At 31.3% G+C, this 6,855-nt stretch overlaps 1 long non-coding RNA gene across 3 annotated transcripts; it reads right to left on the reverse strand.

Moving 5' to 3' along the window:
* Window positions 1-749: 749 nt before the first annotated feature.
* Window positions 750-6,011, reverse strand: LOC145801257 (uncharacterized). 3 transcript variants are annotated; one of them, XR_014342457.1, is made up of 5 exons: window positions 5,795-6,011; window positions 4,831-5,293; window positions 2,368-2,527; window positions 1,251-1,366; window positions 750-787 (listed from the first exon to the last, which is right to left on the reverse strand). It is a non-coding gene; the product is annotated as an uncharacterized LOC145801257 (long non-coding RNA). The 3 variants fall into 3 exon arrangements; XR_014342458.1 differs by lacking the exon at window positions 750-787 and having other exon boundaries at window positions 835-1,366; window positions 4,831-5,105; window positions 5,218-5,293; XR_014342456.1 differs by lacking the exon at window positions 750-787 and having other exon boundaries at window positions 835-1,366.
* Between the last annotated feature and the right edge of the window lie 844 nt (window positions 6,012-6,855).

The following is a 6,855-nucleotide window of genomic DNA, read 5'->3' on the forward strand; positions in this document are numbered from 1 at the left end:
TATTAAACTTTTGGCTACTAACCATTTAGTCACTAAAAGTTCTACCTTAGGCGTGGTGACTTTTGCCGACTAAAACTGTTCGTAGCCAAAAACCTATTAAGATTCATTTCTTTACTTTTTGCCACCAAAAGTTTTAGTCGCCAAATGATACCATTTTTTCCGTGACTAAAAAATTTAGTAGCCAATAGTTTATTTCTCTAATTCTCAAATTTTTTAGCTACTAATTATTTGGTGGCAAAAACGTTTTGGGTTATGTTTTTGCTACTAAATTATTAGTAGCCAAAACTTTTGATTACCTATTTGGCTACCAAAACATTTGGTGGCCAAATAATTTTCTGTTTTTTTTTAAAAAAAAAAAAAAAAATTGTAAACAACCTGTATTCATTTATATTACATGTACCCTGTATAAACAATATAATCCATCAACACTAAAATATATTATCAACCATTAAAGCATTCAACATAATACATGAATAACCATGATTTAAATCACATACATAATACATGAATAACCAACGTCAATAATTTAAATTACAACCTGTACCCTGTATAAACAATATAATCCATCAATACTAAAATATATTAGGGTCAATAATCCATACATAATCCATACAAATTTCATACACTCCAAGTCTAATCCAACGTCAATAATTTAAATCCATACATAATACATGAATAACCAAATTAATTTGTTCGAACCACTATATATACAAATAGAGGTATAAAAACAATGCCCTCCCGTAATTGTTAAAAAATTATATATCCACATTTGTATGTCCAAAATCATCTGAAAAAAAAAATAAAATTCATTAGTTGGGTGCCTATAAAATGTTAAGAAGGGTTAAAAGCTTTCCCTGTTAATGACATAGATATTCTTACATATAACACTTCTATGTTGAGATATCAGTTCCACAAATTAACTCTACATTTTAGTTAAAATAAGGAGAGAGAAACAATTTATAAAATTAAATGTCTCAGAGAAACAATAGAAAAATAATGATATTCACACAACACTTTTAGAAAAGGGCCACCACATATGTGACCACACTCAAATGTCTACCAACTTCCTTTATTAAATAATCAAATATAGGATATATTATGGCAGAATGATCTATAATCACCGAGAGCTTCAAATTCTTACCATAACACAACACAATAATCTGCTACCCTCTCAATCAAGAAAGCAAAAGGATTTAATTACTTATGACAAATAGATTTTACGTGGAGCCTTCTATAAACATATCCATTACCTTCCCACTTCTGAACTTCAAGCACTTAAAGCAAACCAGGCTCAACAACCGCTTCAGTTCGCTCACATGGGAAGGATGATATACTGGAATTGGTAATTCTATATACCCAAAGTGACCTGAAAGGTAAAAAAATGAACAAAACTTTAGCAATACTTCAATGTGTCCAGATTGGGCCAAACCTAGAGTGGCATATATTTCCTTAGTTTCCCTTAATCATCATTAGGTAAATCACACATTTTGATCTTCAAATTCCTTTTAACATGAATCCCAACCCTCCATTTTATGGCTCCCAAAAGAAAAAAATGACCATTAAAACATTATGAATAAAACATTAAAACATGACCATTCTTCTTTTTCTTCTTCTTTCCTGACAAAGTAAAAAATTAATTCTTGTAAGAAAAACGATGACATACTCCAATGCATAAGGACCAACTTGTTTCTCTCCATAATGACATACTCCAATGAGTCTACCCTTCGCACAACAATAGGTAAAACCAACAAAGCTAAAAGTGGACAAAAAATCTAAGCAGCACAAAACTCATTAATGAAGTGGTCCCAAGCAACTGCCAATTCATTATCAACATCTGCTGCATCAATGTTTACTAAGTAACAAGGAATAATATACATATACAAATAGAAAAAGTACAGAGTGGAAAGAATTGATTTTTGATTTACTAATGGACATGTAGGGCAGCTCCACTAAGATCCACACTTGCCACAAATTTTAATTCAGTGACAGTGTTATCGGTAACCCAAATATGCAATCAATCACCAAGTGTAGAGGCCTAATAAAGTATGAAATATATACATGCACAGCTCAAGACTTCATAGTCTCCTTAGAAGCCCAAATTTGCCTCTCTGACATAATTTCACTGTAGGAACTGGATACATGCTTCTAATATTTTTTTTCTTCTACAAATAATATTGATAAAAACTCTCCAACAATAATCAATTTCGTCAAAAAAAATTAATGAGCAACATTTAAATATTCTACATGAAATAACAGTCCTCATCACTAAAAATGTAAAGCCATTGCCATGCCATCAACATAATCATCAAAAAGCACCAACCCAACACCCTACACTAAATTGATGAACTCAAAATGGAAGAACTATACCTGTTATCTCACAAGCAATTATCAATTGTGGAAGGCTGCCTCAAGAGTTCTTCTGCCTGCACAAATTCAGCATTCCAAAGTGCTGCTGGGTACTTTGGAATGCAAGCTTGCACAGTATACACCTGAACTGAGTAATTGCCATTAAATTCTTGTTTGGATTCTGCAAATAACTCAAGACAAGACAAATCCAAATTAACATTTCTTCCCTGCTGTTGGCAACAGGATTATCCATAACTAAGAACTACAGAAACTCATTAAGAAAAACTTCATCTTTCACATTTCTCAGAAGAAAAGAAATACATTTGGATTTCTACCAGGCAGATATTAGAGAATGATAATTGTTAGTTTCAGTACATGGTAGCCTCAATTAAATGACAAAAGACAACCTAGTGAAACAGGAACAATTTATATTACCCAAATTTCATACTAACTAACTAAAGAGCAGCAACATTTTAGTCCATATCTAATATCTTCAAACTGCATGTAACTAAAAATTTTAAAGGCTTATATCTTCAAATGTGTACAATATTTGAATTATTCTAAGGGCATCCACACCGATGGAAGTGATGAGTGATGTAGTGGTTCTAATTGAAAGCACCAGATTAACAATATGAACATTTGCATACATGCATACTATAAAGCATGAACACCTTGACAGGCCAAAACTTCCAAGCATTCAAGATAGCATAGCAGGGGACAAAGCAGACTCTGTGCATGTAAAAAAATGTATGGTGTTTCTCGAACAACTTGATGTTAGAAACTATATTAAAAGAGCTTATTTAACAAATTAAAAAGAAAAAAGAGAGATGGTTCAATAAGTAGTTAGAAATTAGGAATAAGGATTTTTCATAGCATTAACAATGAATATAGCTATCATTATTACAAATAGAATGAGTTTTTTTTTTTTTCATAGCATTAACAATGCATATATATATAGCTATCATTATGCAAATACAAGGGGTTATAAAATTATAAATTGGAAAAGGTCTTCTTTAGAAGAAAAAAAAAAGAATTAAAAATAACGTCATCAAATACTAGTGTATAAGTGAGAGGAGGGAATGGAAGGTTATGTTATTTTGTGTGATATGTGGTGTGTTGAGAGAGAGAGAGATCTTTTTGAGGGGAAGGAGCTTCAGATTTCTAGCCCAAAGGGATGCCCCATGGCTCTTGAAAGTCTATTTGTGTGGCTTAAGGAATCATTCCCTATTAATTAACTAGGTGTAACCTAGTTGGCCACTACGACTTTCCTAAGGGCTTGGTCTCTAGGGGGAGGTCATGGGTTCAACTCTCTCTAGGGGGTGCTTTACAATGGGTGGGGAGACCAACTCCTGTAGGTACTAATCTAACAACTAACAACTAACTTTCACCGATCAAAAAAAAAAAAAAAGTAATCATTCCCTGTTTATTTTTATTCTTTGAACCTTTTGGGTGTGGTACCTTATTCAAGATATAAAGGGGGAAAAGGGGGATTCACTTTTATACTTTGCACGTGAAGAGTTTGTTCTCTTTTTTTTTTTCTTTTTTGCTGCCATAATAATTGAAGTTCATTTATTTATTCCCAAGACGTAAAAAAAATCAATTTAAATATCGTTCTTTTTTAACTTGGTTACATGAACTTCTTACATCAAATTCATTGACATGTAATCATGCACCAGGCCTTGTAATGTCTTTTATCAAGGCAGAAAGCATATCTATTTTTGTAATAAACAATAAAGCATTCATTTAACCTACTACATGAATATTTCCTTTCCTCTGTATGGAAGTATTCAATTTTATTATTTTATTTAAAAACATATATTATAAATAAACAAAACAAAAAAAAAAATCTTAGAACATACCCTTCAACAACTGTTGCAAGCATATTACTGAATATTGTTTCACATATACCTGTCCCTGTCATGTCCCAATTTCTCTTTTTTAAGATGTGACTTAATATGTGCCTATGTCCTATCAAATTCATGTACAGCATCATGCCCACACCTCGCAGATGACTTTAATGCGATCTAATTTACATCCACTTTGCTCCCCAATAATTTCTAGGACTCAAACAGATCCTACACAACAAATCTTAAAGAAAGTTTGTTTCATAAAATCCGAAGAATAATTTTGGTATGCACAAAAGGGGTAAGAGGTATAGATGAATAACAGTAGACATTGAACATATATGAAATTTAAAGGTCTTATTCATCTCCATGATTAGTAAATGGCTAGCTGATTCTTTGAAGTATCAAGGTGGTTATAGAGTTTTTAGTTTTCTTAAAAAACAGAAAATAAAACTAACATAACAAACAAGGAATCTTCAGATATAATATAACATGTCAAATTAAATAAATATCAAAACTACTTAATTGAAGAATAAGAACACAAATAAAGCATTTCTATGTTTAGAGATATCAAATCAATATTAACTTAAAATCAAGAGACCATGAATCTCTGTAAGAAAGCCAATTAGAATGAACTTACAAAATTTTGAGATCAGACAATTCACCAATGTAATCTGGGATTGGGCCAGTAATTAAGCAATTTCTCAGTATCCTATGTAACAAAAATAAAATAAACAAATCGGTTAGGTAACCACACCACAAAGTAATGACACAAGATTGCACTCTTCCCATGAATTACATCTGGATTCAACTTACAGTGTGTTCACCCTTCTGTTTTAATAATCATATAGCCATGATCAGCTGACTAAAAGCATCACTGAAATTTACAGATTAAATAGGCAGCTGATAGTGCAGCTGAAAATATGACAAGACTACTTTAAATATAACATGGTTTCATTGATCAACAAGTATGCAAGTAATTTAAAACCAAAATACATCTGAAGAATAATGGTGACAAGAGGATGACCTGAATAAGTGAGTATTGTGGCTGACCTTTGCTCTGTCTTGCAGCTTAAACTCAAGCCACTTATTTGGATTGAGGGCTGGGGAAATCAAACCCATGTGATATTGAGATTAGAAAATTACCAAATTCCAATGTCAATTTCCATAATAACTATAGCATTATTCAGAATATCCAAAAGTCTAATTTCCAAATGCAATTACACTCAAATTCCATATTGCCATAAGCCTTTAACTGATGATTATACACATGTTCACATCCAAATGTACCAACATAATTCAAACTACGCACTTCAATCAGGTAAATTCGAACACTTTTAATACCCCTAATACATAATTCTTAAATTCTATATACATACTCAGGTTTGATGACTTATGATGAATATTTTTTCAATATTAACACTACCAAAAAACCCAAGTCCACAATCATCAACATATTTCAATCCACATACTTTGAGCAAAACCCAACATTCAAAGCCCTCAATACAAACATCTAATTGCAAAGAATTCATTTTCAGAAAACGACACACTTCATTTCCATAAAGTTAAAATCAAACCCAAATGAAATTGAGATTAGAAATTACCAAATTCGGTGAAGAAAAGTAGTAGTAATACGAGATTCCACCAGAAATCGCAGTAATTGCTCCGAAGGGAACTCGAAAACTGGGGAAACTCGATTTGGGTTGGTCACGAAATGCGTGACTGAATGCGATCGATATATATTTATTTATTTGGGGCAGATATATAGGAAGGACAATTGGGGACATATAAAACCCTAGCAAGTGTGAGAAATGAAAAAATAGAGAGAGAGAGACCGAGAGTGACAGAAAGCGAGAGAAAAATCTGTGAATTTTTCAGATTGGGTATTTTGGTTAAAGAGATGGGGAGGGGGGAAGCCGAGCGGAAATGGAAAAAAGGGGGTGGAAAATCGAGCGGGAAATTTTTTTTGTTTTTTTGGTAATATTTAAACAGCAAAATGATTCTTTTTTTAAAAAAAAAATTATTTTTTGTTAAAATAATTTTTTTTTATAGTTAATGAATTTATTTTTTTTGCTTCTTTATTTTTTCTAGTTATAAAGGTTGAAAATTTATTTGTTTCATTTTTATTTTAATGAATAAAAAATTATTCTTATTTTTTACTTTGGTAGAAGTAGGAGTAATATTTTAATGAAAAATAATTTCCATAAATTTTATAAATTGGTTTTTGTTTATTTTTAGAAAAATATAAATTACAAACGCGTTTGGTTTGAACAAAATGTTTAAAAAAAATTAAAAACATAAACTAAAAAGCATGTTTGTTTAGGCCTAAAATATTTATATTTATTTTTTGTATTATTTATGACGATGGAATTATACACATTATAATTGAAAAAAAAATATTTGAAAAAATATATATTTGAAAAGAGATGAGAGAGATAGAGAAGAGAAATGAGTAAGAGAGATGAGTGAAAGAGAGAGAAGAGAAATGAGTAAGAGACATAGAGAGTAAGAGACAGAGAGAAAGAGAGACCCATTTCATTTTTTGACTTTTTCCTCTTTCAATAATAATGGGCTCAGAGAAAGAGATGAGTGTGATTGAGAGAAATGAACGATTGAGAGAGAAGAGAAATGAGTGAGAGAGAGAGAGAGACAGAGAGAAAGAAAA

The sequence above is a fragment of the Camellia sinensis genome, chromosome 10, assembly GCF_055761805.1.
Source record: "Camellia sinensis isolate YWXY chromosome 10, ASM5576180v1, whole genome shotgun sequence".
NCBI lineage: Eukaryota > Viridiplantae > Streptophyta > Magnoliopsida > Ericales > Theaceae > Camellia > Camellia sinensis.